Source organism: Rhododendron vialii, chromosome 1a, assembly GCF_030253575.1.
Source record: "Rhododendron vialii isolate Sample 1 chromosome 1a, ASM3025357v1".
NCBI lineage: Eukaryota > Viridiplantae > Streptophyta > Magnoliopsida > Ericales > Ericaceae > Rhododendron > Rhododendron vialii.
In genome coordinates, this window is record NC_080557.1 from 9,510,225 (window position 1) to 9,526,900 (window position 16,676).

The window sequence follows — 16,676 nt, forward strand, 5'->3', positions numbered from 1 at the left end:
CACGAATGTGGGGCCCACTCCGAAAATCGGTAAGTATCTTTTCTGGATTCGTACCCCTGCGAGTACATAAAAAATGCTTACTGATATATGTTGGAGCTGGTTTTTAATATGGTCCCATAAAAATATTTTAAAATTTATGGTTAGTTTTCTATATTTTGTGGGATTTGGAGTGGGCTCCACACGCGTGCGGTGAATCTTCAAGTTTTTTTATCTGCGTAAAATTGGTTTTAGTTACAATTACTACGTAGTTGAATAACCCAGCTGATAACCTTGTTTCCCAATTACTAGTTGCCTTTTCTGTTCATGATTTCTTTTACTGTAACAAACCGATAAACAAATAACCATTAGATGTTCTAGCTAGCAATTGCCTGATTACACTGGTTTCTGAAGGATAAACCCATGAAATCCAAAACAAACATGGCCAAACGTCTGAAGGATAAACCCATGAATACTAGCTAGCCCAAAAGTTTCTCGTGAACTGGCAGTGTAAAAGCAAGTGATTAGGTGTCTTCAATTCTGCAATACAGAAAGTACACAAGCCTTGCATTCATATTATTACTTTGAGCTCCTAATTAATCCTTAATCAAAGCAGACCTCGTAGCAATTCTTTGTTGAGTGGCTTGCCAAACAAAGAACTCAATCTTAGGAGGGCAGAGCATTTTTCCAGATTGAGTATAGCAGAGGATTTTGGTGGTGGTGTGAATCTTCCCATTTGTTAATTTTTTTTTTTTTTGAAAACGTCATAATATCTATAAACTCACGACATATCCTTGTACAAAACAGACTCAAGCGCGGGCGGAATACAACCCGAAGGAAAAAAGTTGGAAACTTTTCTACATTGGGATGCAACCCAGTAAGCTGCTTTGTTAAGATTCCTACCACACCACCGAAAAGACCAGCGATTACAGATAGCCCATTTCCTTATATCACCGATGATTGTCTCAATCTCCCAAGGGCACTCAGATTCGGGGTTAGAAACATATCGAAAAAGGTTTTTGCAGTCTGTCTCAAAGATCACATCAGAAAAACCCTACTCCATTGCCGTAACACAAGCAATTCTCAACGCCCATGCTTCTATAGCCACTGCTGAAGAAACCATAGCATGACCACCACGCCATAACAGAGCAAACCCATCACAATCTCTAGCAATAATGCCAAAGGCAGCCAAGCTGCAGGAGGGTTTGAAGGCTCCATCAACATTGAACTTGACATAAGATGGTGGAGGAGGAGGTTCCCACCTTACATCACGAACATTTGCTGGTAAAGGAGAAGTACCAGAAGATACCCCATCATACATTGCTTTCAAGTAGTCAGCATTAGCCGTCTTAGCTTGATCGATTACTTCTTCAGGACTAGGAGACTTACTATTGAACACGAACAGATTGCGTGCTTTCCAGATGACAAAGCTGGAAATTTTCACCCACCATCTCGGAGCTAGTTTCCTTCGCCATATCTCCACATAGCAGATCTTCCACCCATTTATCCACTGCCACCACCTCCTTACACAGAGTCCAGAAGGATTTCCCACTCCCAAACCATACTGCGCGACTCCAAGGACAATGGAACAGTAGATGCTCAATCGTTTCGCTTGTATTGTTACAAATTTGGCATATAGGGGTAGTAGCACACTTTCTTTTGAACAGGTTTGCACAACACGCTACCCAATTCTTAATTGCCTTCCACATGAACATATGAACTTTGGGCATGACCTTAGTACCCCAGAGCTTTTTCCACATAGTCTGTGATGGAGAAAAGGAGGACGACGGGAGTGTAAGGTTCTTTTTTGGGGAAATAATAACCTTTCGAGCATAACCAGACTTCACCGTATATTTCCCTGAGTTATTATGTCGCCAAACAACCTTGTCCTCGGCACCAGAGAAACTGACTGGGATTTTACAAACCTTCTCTACTTCCTCTGGTAGGATGCACTTATTAAGTTTCTCTTTATCCCAAGCCTTTGTGACGGGGTTGATGAAATCCCCAACTATAGACTTCTCGCTTTGGATATTAGGGAGTGGGGTTACTTTGGCTCCTAGCAACTCAGGCACCCATGAATCTTCCCAGAAGTTAATCTGTTCTCCATTACCAACTCTCCATTGAATCCCATCTTGAACAAGCTTCCTTCCTTCAAGTAGGCTACACCATAACCAAGAGGGCTTTGACCCCCTATCTGCCTCCATACAAGATGTACTTGAAAAATATAAGCTTTTGAGGATCTTTGCCCAAAGGGATTTGGGGCTGGACAGTAAACGCCAAAACTGTTTAGCCAACAACGCCACATTAAAAGATTCGAAATCCTTGAAGCCTAACCCTCCCATCCCTTTCTGAGTAGTTAGCTTATGCCAAGCCCCCCAATGAATCTTACCCCCATTTTCTCCTTTTCCCCACCAAAAGGCACTAGTCACAGAGTTTAAGCACGCACAAATAGAGCTAGGAACCTTAAAGCACATGAAAGTGTACATAGGAATAGGTTGGAAAATGGATTTGATGAGGACTTCTTTCCCTGCATGGTTCAGCTGGCCATTTGCCCATCCTTGGGCCTTCCGCATAATTTTATCCCTTAGATATCCTAAAGACTTCTTCTTGGACTTTCCCCAAAGAGCAGGTAGCCCTAAGTATTATACAGAGCCTCTCAATTCTGACATTCCCAGAATCCCTTTGATCTCCTCCTTTAAAATATCACTTGCATTGGGTGAAAAGAATAAACTTGATTTTTGCAAGTTCAGAGTTAGTCCAGAGGCATCGCTAAAGCTAGCAATGAGGTCCATAAAATTCGAGCAAGATTGGAGCTTTGCTTCCAAGAACACAAGAGAGTCATCCGCAAAAAGAAGGTGTGACACAATAGGGCATCTTTTCTTCATTTTAATTCCCACAATAGAATTGTTCATGACTACCTTTTTCATAAGAATTGAGAAGACATCCGCTACTATCAGAAAGAGATAGGGGGACAACGGGTCACCTTGGCGAAGTCCCCTGCTGGGTGAAATACTGCAAACCTGCCCCCCGTTTACCACAATAGAGTACTTAACTGAGCAGACACACTCCTTCACCCAAGCAATCCACCTTCCATCGAAACCCAACTTTTCCAGAACCTTGAACATAAAGTCCCAGCATACACGATCATACGCCTTATTTAAATCAAGCTTTATAGCCACCGATGACTTAGGACCTACTTTTTTATGCTTGAGAAAGTGAAAAACCTCATGAGCCACGGTAATGTTATCCTGAATTTGTCTTCCTGGGATGAAAGCCGATTGCTCCTCCGAGATAATACCATCAATAAAAGGTTGAAGTCTATTAGTCAAGACTTTGGAATGATCTTATAAAGAAAACGGCATAAGCTAATAGGGCGTAATTGATTCATAGACTCAGGATTAGGTACCTTTGGGATGAGGGTGACATTGGTCTGACTTACTTCTCGCAAAAGGACTCCTTCTTTGAAAAAGCTTTGCACAGCTTGGAACACCTCTTCCCCCACTGTATCCCAAGACCTCTGATAAAATAATCCAGGAAACCCGTCCGAACCCGAAGCCCTCAATGGCCCCAATTCAAAAACAGTAGTTTTTACTTCCTCCCTAGTAACATCCCTAACAAGCCTGGCGTTGCACTCCGGTGAAATCAAGGGTCGATTAAGCTTATAACGTCACCAAAATCCCTCACCGGCGGCCTTTCATACAGTTCCTGAAAATGCAATTTGATAATCCCAGCTATTTCTTTCTGCTCGGATTTCCAGATGCCCCATTTATCCTTCAATCTCATAATTTGATTACGCTGTCTCCGTTGAATCGTTGAAAGGTGAAAGAATCGTGAATTTTTATCCCCCATCTGGAGCCACTTAATTCTTGAGCGTTGATGCCAATACATAGCATCCTTTTGCCATAGATCCTCCAATTCTCTTTCCAGACTTTTCTCTTCTGCCACCAATTGGTGGTTGTAACCTTTCTCCATCATGGTTTGGACTTCTAGCATACGATCCTTCTTTACTGCGATCTTAAGACGTAAATCTTCAAACTTTTTTCGACTCCACTCCTTAAGCTGCTCTTTGCAAGCCCGTAACTTCTTGCAAACTGAAACCATCAGAGGACCCTTCTGGTCTTGCTTCCAAGCCTCTGAGATTACTAATGAGCACTCATCATCAGAAAGCCAAAAAGACTCAAAGGGGAAAGGCTTCGCCACCTTGTTAAGGGGAACGTCAGTGTTCAAAGTAAGAGGATTATGATCGGATCCCACGGCTGCTTCCATGAAAACTATTGCATGCTCATACAGTTCTCGCCATCCCGAGTTGGCGAAAGCCATATCAATTCTCTCCATAATAAAGTTGCTCTCACTTCTATTATTCCTCCAGGTAAATTTTGGTCCTTTGAATTCCAAATCAACCAAACCACAAGTACTAATCATATCATGAAAAGAGTAAAGGGCATTTGGCTTGGTAAATGCCCCCCGAACTTATCATCCGTCGCCAAGACTTGATTGAAATCCCCCATACACAACCACGGTAATGATTCCAATCGAGCAATACTTTTAATGCAATCCCAAATCTCCTGTCGCCCTGACTTAGAGGGGCAACCGTAAACAAAAGAAGAAGCCCAATACATATTGGTAGCCTTATCATTGACTACCACATGCATAAGGTTTTTATTGGCCTGTTCGACATCTACACCCACATCATTAGTCCACCACAAAGCTAAGCCCCCAGAGAGACCGACGGGGTCAACATAAAAACTAAAAGGAAAACTGAATCTACGGCGGAAGGTCTCTAACTTGACCATGTTATTTTTTGTCTCCATCAGGAAGACGATAGAGGGGCGATTACTGCGCACTAAATCACCTAAAGCCTGGCTTGTCACGGTACGCCCAATTCCTTGACAGTTCCAAGTTAGGATCAGCATTGAGGCGGTGGCTGTTTCGGGCCAGCCACACGCCCTTTGTCTATCATGCCCGAGATTTCCAAATCATGATCCATCGCCGCCATAGTAGCCATATACCCAGGAACCAGAGCACCCCCAGTATCTTGGATTGTGAGAGAGTGTAGAACTTGAACATCACACAGTCCATCTTCCACAAAATCAATATCCCCAACAGAGGAGGAGCCCCTGTTGGGGCCTAGGAATCTACGAGTGCCTTTAGCTTGTTTTCGAGCCGGACGGGCATGTTTAGGGCTAGGAGGTTTGGGGTTGGGGTTGGGGTTGGGGGAGCAGAGGCGGAGAATTTTTGATCTGTTAGGTTCCAATGACTCATCCGAGGAAAATGACGGCTCAGTACGTGTTTTGATAATTAATACCCGCCAAGGACATGCGAGAACATTTGAGTACATTTGTTAATGCTGAAAATGTCCTTAGAGGGTATTAATTATCAAACACGTCCTTGGCCGTCATTTTCCCATTTTCTTTTGAGATTAAGAGAGTTGAAGACCTGGGCTAGGGAAATCTCCAGCGTTTTGGGTGAAAAGGGTTTTGGTGGGCTAAGAGGGACAGGGTTTATGTTCCAAGTAGTTGGGCTAGCATCAGGGGTTTGGTCTTTAAAGAGAGGGATACGAGGGTTAAGATTATGGTAACAGTGGGCCTTAGTTGGGTTAGGGGTCTTTGGGCTATCAGAGGGCTCGGTAACATAGTATTGAGTGCTAGGGTTTGGGCTTGGGCTGGGAGTTTTAGTAGGTTTGGTGCTAACAGGGGGCAACTTGATATTAATACTGGGGTCCGATCCGAAAACAGTTAATGGCGCACTAGATCCAGAAGAGGCCAAAACAGAAATTCCTTGGGGATTACTCGAGGGAATGATTGGGGGGTATTACCTGTCGACCTAGACAAAACAACATCTGTCCATTGAGAATATCCACCATCCGTACCAGTGGTGGAGTGTGCCTCCCCCACGCCGGCATCCCTAGGTTGATTCTGGTTCTTTGTAGGTGACATCACGTGCTCCATACCGTCCTCCAATCCACGCGCCGCCTTATCAGTGAGAAGCTCTGGCTGCTGGAGAACTAGGTTTTCAATCCCAGCGTTAGCTTTACCTCCTTCCTCATGAATCACCTCAATCGGAACATCAGTTTTCCTAGCCCTTCCGGTGCGTAGCTCAGGCCCGTATCCTAACCTATCCCCCTCTTCTTTTTTCCATTTGTCATATTCAAATTTGACAGAGAATTCTTTTTCTCCTGATTCTATTTTTCTCCATGCTCTTGATTACCTCATGTATATTTCGGTTGGCTTCTGATCACCAACTTTTTGCGATTCTAAGTGGCATATGTGTTTTTTTGAAACTAAGACTGTGTTGGAGCGATTGACGGTACCCACATATCGACAAGTGTTCCGGCATCCGATCAAATACCATATCGTGGTAAACACATTGTTACGACCCAGAATGTAATGGCGGCTTGCTCTTTTGATATGCGGTTCACATATGTACTAAGTTGTTGGGAGGAACTGCTAATGACTCGAGGTTCTTTTTAGAATGTGTTAATAATCCTGCAATGGGATTTCCCAAGCCTCCAGAAGGTAAACTAGAAACTTGTTACAACTTAATCTTATTATCAATTCATTGCTTAGGCTAATGGATAATGGATAATATGACTTGCAGGTAAATACTAGGTCGTGAATTCATGTTACACTAATATGCCGGGTTTTTTTATCACCGTATCGAGGAGAGAGGTACCATTTGAACAATTTCCGTGGGCATGGCCGACGACCAAAAAAGATAGAATAGTGGTTTAACTTTCGTCATTCATCTTTACGTAATGTTATCGAGCGATGTTTTGGAGTGCTAAAAGCTCGATTTCCTATATTGAAGCAAATGCCACCGTATAGTGTTCGAACACAAAAGTATATTCCCACAGCTTGTTGCACAGTTCACAATTGGATTAGGATGCATGATGACAATGATGATCTATTTAGAGAATATGGTGATGAGACAATATCAAAGAGCTAGCGGGAGTAGTTTCCAAAATCCAGTTGAGATTGATATCACTCGTGGACAACTCCGTCGTATGTCCAATATTCGTGATTGGATTGCCGAACAAATTTGGGCTAGCATGAATCATAGTGGATGATACCACTGCAAATGTAAATTATTTAAAACTATGTTACCCTTATTTGGGGTTTGAACTCAAAGTGAACATCATTTGTATGCGATTGATGGATTTGAGTTTTGGTTTAAGTAAACATGTTTCTTGTTTTTGTTAATTGTTTGTACGTGGAACTTTTTTCTTTCATTTCTTCTAATTTCATTCAATTTGTAGAATAAAAACAAAAATGATACTACCAAACATATTTGTGTTTTCAGTTTTTGTCACGCCCTGAATTTTCAACATAAATAAATATTCCGCTTTTAATAAAAAGGTCCTCGCATATCATTAATAATATCTCAAAAGAGTCCCCACCTGTTTAATTTTACAAACAAATCCCCAAATTTAAGGAAAATACAACTTTGGCACTCCGGCCCAAATAAACTTAAAACAAGTACGAACAAGTTGTTAAGTTACAAACAGTTTAGTCAAAAGGAAATACTTGAATGAATAGTTACAAACCCATCTTTATCAAAAGAAATTCAATTACAAAAATGATTAAGTAACTCAATACAAATAGCTTCCAAAAGGTCCTTTACTTCCAAGAAAACAATGCATGCGAGCTATTAACCAGTATTTGAACCTGAAAAGAAAGATTAGGTTGAGCTACAAGCTCAGTAGGAAAATCTTTACCAATTCTATGTGCAAACATGAAGACGAGTGCAGAGAGATGAAAACATAAAGGTATAACTCAATCGATAGATAGGAATCACTTCAAAGGGATGCCAATCATTCATAACAACCATTTTAAGACTTGCCACTATCACCAATCAACCACATTGTTCATAAGACTCGAGCAACTCCACGGTTCGACACGACTCTTTATCACTAATCTCCACCATCGGTATTTCCACCCCTCGCGTTACCGTATAGCACTACAAGAGTCACCGTATTACCACCCCTAGCGTTACGGTATGCACCAACATCTAGGATCTCCGTATTACCACCCCTTGCGTTACGAGACCATCTTAGTCTTCGTATTACCACCCCTTGCGTTACAAGACTTTCTAAATCGACCACCGACTCAAACAACTATTTCCTGACTCAACATGCAAGTTAATACTTTCTCAGAACCTCATTCATTCATGAAACATGTCATGACATGCCAACAATATCACAAATATGCCATAAACGTTCACAAGCAACCATTCATTCGCAAGTTGCATCTTATTGACATTTTAACCAAGTAAACTATTATTTATTCCTTACTAACGGAAGGCCAAAGAGTCAAAAATAACATCCACTAATCATAGGAAGTCATAATGACAAAACAAGAATCGTAGGGGTAGCCAATGGATGTTGGGAGACTGACATACTTCCACTCTAACAGTCATAACTTTTTGTGTACTTAGAGTCTTTAGACTATTTTGGTGACAATGAAAAGCTAACTTCAAGACCTTCGAATCGATATAAAATTTGCATGAATCCGACATCGGACGAGAAAGTTATGGCCATTTAAAGTTGGGCTGAAACCCGAAAGACGAGCTGAAAATTCCAGAGAGGGGAGGGATCGATCCCCCCATCACCAGGGATCAATCCCTGGGCTTCCTGGACCAAAAATGAAATGGGGGATCGATCCCCCAAGTTTAGGGATCGATCCCTACGCGATTTTGGGCGATTTCTGCAGATTTCGACAGCTTTCGACACGAACGAAGGGAGGCGATCAAGGCTCGATTCTCACATCATATCAACATATAAACACATAAAAGAGGTAAAGAAGTCCCTACCTCGCGGCGATAGCCAAGATCTACAAGATTTGAACGAGCCCTAGGCTTTTTGAACTTCAAAACTTTGATCCAAGCTTGACCCAAGGATTTCCGAGCTTAAGAACGCGAATGGAAGGCTGGAGGGTTGTTGATTCTTGAAGTTCTTGAGAGATTGAGTGGAGTTTGGAGAGAGAGAGAGAGAGAGAGAGAGAGAGAGAGAGAGAGAGAGAGAGAATCCGGTAGAGAGAGAGAGAGAGAACGGATGAGAGAGGGAGATTAGGAGATATTTTTATCTCCTACACACACCCCATATATATACTCCCACATCTTTTTATCACACACACACTCCCTCATGTTTCCATTCTATTACTTCAATCCCCAATCTAATTAGCTATCAAATAAATCACTTTTTTTTTTCAATTAGACATTTAATAAACATTCCAATAATTAATGATTTTTTTTCTGGGTCTCTACAGTTTTTGTTGTTTTCAAAAAGATTATTACCAAACATGTTTCTTGTTTTTGTTTTTATGAAAACATAGACCTATTTCTATTTCTAATTTTTGAAAAACTAAAAACTGAAAACTGAAAAGGTTACCAAACGCACTCTAAACAAACTCAAAATAAAAACCAAAAGATGTGAAACCTATGGAGCACAAAAGCAAAAGATAAAAGGCATTATCTATTTGTATTTTTATCAGAAAGTCTATGCTCACAGCACAAATCCACCGCACAAGTCCACCGCACGAATGTGGGGCCACTTCGAATATCGGTAAGTATTTTTCCTAGATTCGTACCCCTACGAGTACAAAAAAAAATGCTTATCGATATTTGTTGGAACTAATTTTTAATATGGTCCCATAAAAAATATTTTAAATTTTATGGTTATTTTTCTATATTTTGTGGGGTCTGGAGTGGGCTCCACACGTGTGCGGTAGACTTTGTGCGATAGATCCATGCGGTGACTATAGCACGGTTGTATTTTTATTCTCCCTATTTGGAACGAATCAAAATGAGCTTAAAAGGATGCCTTGGAATCACAGTAAAACCCAACTGAAAATTTCTTAGCCTAGTCAGGGGTGTAAACAAGCCGAGCCGAACCGAGCTTCGGTGAGCTCGAGCTCGGCTCGAGCCTTAACGAGCCGAACTTAGTCATTTACTAAACGAGCCTCTTTAATCGAATGAGCCGAGCTTCACTTGGCTCGTTTAGTAAACGAGCCGAAAACTTGAGCTCGAGTTGGGCTCGTTTACTAAACGAGCCAAGCCGAGCCTTAACAAGCTGAACCGAGCCGAGCTCGCGAGTTGCTCGATTCATTTACAGCCCTAGCCTAGTAGGATACAAAAATGACTAAACTATTTTTGCTTTTGGAATCTTGCTCCTAATTTTCACTCTCCCCTAAAATATTGTGCAGATGCCTATCAGTGTGTATCCACCATCCATATTCTCCTTTTCGAAAAATCATCCAAATATTTCATTATAAATCCATTATTTTTAAAAGGTGGAGCCACCCTTCTTGATATATCGTCACTCATTACATATCCATCTGCCAAATAGGCTGTATGCATGAGTGAGAGTGTCGGCTCATGGAAGATTCTAAGGGAGATCAACGGCTAGAGATGGAGACTAGAAAAGAATCAACGCACGAGACTTCACCATGCGGCCTAACAATAGAAGCCAACCACTGACGACTCTCGGTTCCTCCTGACTTTTAAATTAGATAAATAAAATATCTCTATTAAAATAGTCCTGGATTTAGGCTTCGTTCTAAAAATCTTTTTAAAAAATAAGCAGCTTATTTCACATATATGGCCAAAAGATGAAACGAAAAGGCCCACCACAATGAATTGTCGTGGTGCACCACCCATTATTGATCCATTTTCATTTTGGTAAGAATAAACCAATGAGATTAAATTCTTTCCGAATGAGATGGAAACCAGTAGTTTCCGCCACCCATTATTAGTCATATTAAGTGTTTATTATAGTAATCTGAATCGTTTATCGTGTTAGATCTGCAAAGTTATAGATACACGTAAATATCAGCTTGATCGAACATCAATTATTGTATCAATAATTAAATTTTGGTTTTATATATAAAATAGACGGTCATGTACAGTTTAACTTAAAAAATTGGTGACAGTATCAGGCTGTCCGTTTTATAAAAAAAAATTAATTTTTGATATAGCTATTGATATCTAAACAAGTTATTTTGATTATCATAAAAAAAAAAATTTTTTATGGACAATTTGCATACCCTATAAGATGAACGGTTCAGATTATTGAAGTGAATGCTCGGTAAAGCCCAGAACAGGTGTTGATTTCCGCCTCATCCGGACGTAACACATTCTCGTCATTGATAGATTCTAGTATCAACTTGATTCGAGAATTGATACATACCCAACACCAAACACAACCCTTCAAATATATGTGGGGCCCACATACACTAGTGCGTATGGGCTCCGCATGTATGTGAGGGATTCTAAGATCAATCATCTACCTCCACACCCACTTACACACTCATACTCACAATAGGGGTGGAATCCGCACACACTACACACATAGTATGTGTGGAACCCATTCCTATTATGAGTGGGGGTGTGTAAATGGGTGTGGAGTTAGAATTTTTCTTCTAGGATTGTGTTTGGTGTTGTGTACCTAGACTTTTTGTTAGGATTTACCAACAACTTTTCTCAACATGCACAATTCTATTTCTTTTTCGTGAGTAACACACCAAAGGTCCGACGCCACCACACCTCAGTGCAATGTTTTGCGCATCCGGTGTTTTGCGATATTCTCGACTAATTTTTAATGGTGTCCGATCGGGATCCGGAAACTATCAAACTTTTTGTTTCGACTTGGATTTTAAGATGACAACGTCAGCTTCATTTCTTGTGCGCACGAGTGGTCAAGCCAAATTTAGGTGCCAATAGATACAATTCATAGTAAGTGATTTGAAATCAATAAAATCATACCTCGCAAAATATCATCTAAAACATAAAAAATAAACATAATAAGATGATAAATGTGTAAGATTAAGCACAGAAATGTGTAATATTGTGTGTTTATCAGTTGGACTGGTTGCTGCTAACTTGCCTTGTTGGCTATTGTCACGGGAGAAATTTTTCAGTGCCGGGTGAGTATGGGCGGCTTGGATTTGAAGAAAAAAAAATGAGGAAGAAAGAGGAGAGAGAATGATTGGGTGAGAGGAGAGAGAGAGAGAGTTCAATCTGGGTCATCCAACATATTTTTGGACGGCCCGGATGGGCTGCTTAGGTACCACGTGGGCACGGCCATGTGGTATCCACCCGGTACCCAAAAATTCCTCTTGTCACAGAGTAAATCATGCATACAGCAGACTAGACTGGATTCTTTCCCCCAAGTGCCTTTCTTATCGTATCTCTCTCAGTAAAATGACAAAACATTGATGCTGAGGTGATCTATGTCTGTCTCTATTTGGAAATTACATTTGTTATTTTGTTTTCTACATATAGGCTGCTCTGCATGTGAGTATGGGTGGTCACTTAAACATTCTTTTTTCTTTCCAGTATAGCACCTGGACCCCGATCCGCTAATCTTCTTATTTTTTTAAGTACATATTTTTAGCTTTACAAAACTTGTCATTCTCTTACAATATATCGCCTTTAATTAAAAAAAAAGTACAAAACATGTTATTCTCTTACAATATATCATCTTTAATAAAAAAAAAAACTCTTTTTTTTAATTAAAGGTGATGTATTGTAAAAGAATGACATGTTTTGTGAAGCTGAAAATAAGTACTTAAAAAATAAGAAGATTAGCGGAACGGGGTCCAAGTGCTATACTGGAAAGAAAAAAGGATGTGTACTTATTTTTTAATTGAAAATTAAGTACTTATTTAGGTTAGCATAACGGGGTCTATACTATTAACACCCACTAATCTAGGCAATTCACAATTGAACACCTGGCTCAAAACAAGGTACACACTCTTAACGGCAAAAATTAGAAAAATAGAGAGAGGATAAAGTATCTATTGGTATCAGTATCGTGTTCTGTCTTCTCTCTGATGACAATCAACTTTATATCTCCAAAAAAGAAGACCATATGTCCAAAAAGATCCATGCAAGCCTATTCACCGCCCAATTTCCTACGAAAATATATTAGTGTATTTATGCGCCGATTTAATTTTGTTTGACTCAAAACATAAAAATTCACCGAGAAAAATTTTAACATCTAATCTATTTTTGTACGTACTTTTTGCTTGCACTATTTACATTAGCATATGAATTATGCTGTATACATACATAATTGATTAATATAGTTAGTAGAGTTAATGAAATTCTTGAACACCTTATTAAAATTTTCTAGAACCGCCACTGTTTCTATGAGCATTTCTTCAGCTTTGAAGGGTAGACAATTGATGCAATAGGCAAAAGGTAGTACATTCACCTCAATCATGTAATTCCTCTCAATTGGACCATCATAAATATCTGATCTCGGATGTTTAGGTCTACTTGTTTGTGAATATTAGTATAGAATTAAATGGAGAACTATTTGGGATATTTTGTTGTGGAGCTATATATGTTGTTTGATAATCAGATGTCCGGGCTAGCTTACACACACTTCGACTAATCTAGGGGACCATAAATCCACCGTCCACTAGCGGGGTGGAGCAATATATATAGTTGTGCTTGGAATCTCATTTTCATAATAGTTTGAGCACAAGTATCTAAATTTGGTTTTCTGTTCTGGGTTTTTGCTCTAAAGGAATTTGGCTTATAGATGAATTCAAGATTCACTAGTTTAAGGCGTTTTGTTCATGTGAAAAATTCGGTTTTTCCTTTCAGATGTAAGTTATGATTTCCTAGCAGAAAAAATCGAAACTTCGATGAGAACTGATGTTCAAAAAAAAAAAAAAAAGATGAGAATTAAGAGGCCAGTTTATGGTTTTTGTGCTCGGTTTTCACTCTAAACTATTTTGGCTTACAGATTAATTCAACATTCAGTAGTTCTAGGTGTTTTGTTCATGGGAGAGTTTCAGTCTTTTTCAGAGGTGAGTGTTGATTTCCAAACAGAAAAATTCCAAACTTTCACGAGAATTTAAGAGGTCAGTTAATGGTGTTATGAAATCCCATGGAAACTTTAAAAGTTTCTAGTTGTGGATTTGGTAACAGGGCACTGATTTTGTAAGATTTATGGCTTAATTTCATAGCAAAATTTGTAGCCATATACATATATAGAATCACTGGCTTTAGGCCTTAAAGAGAGTAGATAGGGATGTTAGATGGATGCATGACAATGTCCCTTTCATTCAGTAAACTGGCCTCCAATCTTTTCATCACGTAAACTAAACAAGAACTACAGAACAAGATTCAATCATCTATAGCTACACAGATTTGTTCAGTATTGGTACATCCGAATGAGGGTGGAAAATTACCCGAATCCAACAAAATCTCAAGATCCCAGACTCCTGATCCTCTTCTCAGCCCAGCAAATACAGTTGGAATCATAGGTGGAGTATCCGTTTTCTCAACTCTCATTTTCCTGGAAAAGCTTGTTTGGTTGAGCTCTAGAAATGGAGAAGACTCCATTCCTTTTGCTGTATGCAGCGATCCGGCAGTAAGTAGACAGCTTCCTGGCTCATTTCCTCCTGTAACTGGAAAAGGCTCTCGAATTCGGTTTAACCATAAGACTATAGTCGAGAATTTGAGATGCAAAAGGGTGTTTTTGGAACAGTCTGGAGCTGGTTGCATTGTTATGCCATGCCATACTTCTCATGCCTGGCTATTTGAGGTGTCCAAGGGGTGTTCTGTGCCGTTCCTTAACGTGGGTGATTGTGTTGCCAGAGAGCTGAAAGAAGCTAAGCTGAAGCCAATCGAAGCGAGGAATAATGTAAGGATAGGTGTGCTAACTTCAAATGCAAGCCAACTTGCTGGTTTTTATGAGGAAAAACTACAGAATCAGGTATTTTAGCAAGCAATTGAATGAGTTCTTTATAAAGGTCTTAAACGAAGCTATAACTTTAAGGTTTGTGTTTGAATTAGGGATTTGTGGAGGGAAAAGAGAAGATGAGAACAAAATAAAGTGAAGAAGCAAAAATTTAGTTATTGTTTCTGGCATTTTCATTTCTCTAGATACTTACTGAAAATCCATGATCCCAAGTCCCAACACAGCCTAAATGGGTATGGTTCTTTAGTTTGCGTTAATTAAGGCATATTTATGTTGGGTTTGAGAAGCGTGATTCTCAGTTTGGTTTGCCTCTCAGTTTGGTTTGCCTCTTCGCGGACTAAACAATGGTATTACGGTGATTGGTGATATAAAACTTGGGATATATATTTTGTCATGCACAGCAATCGATGTATTATGCATTGTTTTCTCTAATTGATAGAGTGAATAACTAGCAATCCATGGATTTACCCCGATTGGAAACCCACATAAATCTTTGTGTCAGTGCTTTCTTTTGCGTTTTGCTTGATTATTCTTCGTGCAATTGTGTGCGTCTTTGGGTTGAATCCTCAACAATTTACACCTTTTACTCATGGATGGCTTCTGTGATTTAGAGGACAGGAGTTTATTCAGTTGATCTAGTTTACACTGCGTTATCATGGAGAATGCAAAAGAGAAGATGGGGTATGTCACGTAGGAAGAGTAATAATAAATGTCCCAAGCATACCAAAATTTCGACTGCAACTAAAATTTAGAAGCTTACTCACGAGCAAAAAATCATTTGATTCCTAAATTCCAAAGACTCTCTGTCTAGAAACAATCTGCATTACTGATGATGTTTTCTAATTTTCTCCACGATCTTTGCAGTTAGTTTTGCTCCCAAGGCTTACTAACAGAGAACTCTCTATTGAAACGTTTTGTGAATATCGTCTTGAATCCATCAAACAACATAATTTTAGAAGCATATGCAATTGCTTGTCTTTACTATATCACATCCATCAAGCTTACTAAACCTAATCGTGACGGTACTTTACCTTCTGCATAAACTAATGCACGTTAAGTGTGCTTTATACAAACCAATGATTCAACTTTTCTGAGAATTGCAAAGTACTTCTCTTTTCCATCTTCTCACAAGGAACTACTTTTACTGACAAGGAAGAGGTTTTCATGTATGTGTACACTCATATACCCAGGGTGTAATCTCTCTACCTTTCTGGCCACACTAATCACATAATGCAGAAAAGTTTGACTTCCAAAACATATTTAACTGACATCAACACATAATCACAGATTTCGCTACACGTTTCACAAATATAAATGCACTTTTAACATGATGCAAGTATATTGACGCATTACTCGTACACAAATTTCCTGGTGTCGCCTTTGACTGTTGTAACTATGTGCAGGGATTTGAGGTTGTGCTACCTGACAAAGCAACTCTAGAGCATGTCGTAGTTCCAGCAATAGAAGCATTGAAGAGAAAAGACAAGGAAGGAGCGAGGAACCTTTTAAGAATCGCGATCCAGGTTCTTTTGGTGCAGGCAGTGAACTGAGTCATCCTTGCTTTTGACGAATTCCTCGGTCTGTTGCCTAGCAATGATCCTCTCCATAAGAAGTGTATCGACCCCATGGATGCATTAGCCAGATTCACGATAAAATGGGCACAATCTACTGAAAAGAAGGTAACGAAGCATAGTTCAAATGAGCTAAGTTAGTTCAGGCAAAATCACAATGTGATATTATCTTGATGTATCCTGTGAGTCAGCTTACAGCATTATCTTTCTCTTTAATGAGTTCTATACTTTATGAAGACAGAAAGATGAAATCCAGAATGGCGGGGGTCAATCCCCGAGGCTTGCACTAAGTATCTCTGTCTGTTACATGTAATATTTGACTTGCACCAGAAGATAACATAAACCTCAGCCACCTAGTCAATCAATTTTCGTAGATGTAAAAATAACAGGGACCAACATTTTTAACGCGAATTTGAATC

At 39.7% G+C, this 16,676-nt stretch overlaps 1 pseudogene; it reads left to right on the plus strand.

The window, feature by feature from the left end:
* The first annotated feature begins 8,892 nt into the window (after positions 1-8,892).
* LOC131327677 (uncharacterized) lies at positions 8,893-16,673 on the plus strand (annotated as a pseudogene).
* Positions 16,674-16,676: the final 3 nt, after the last annotated feature.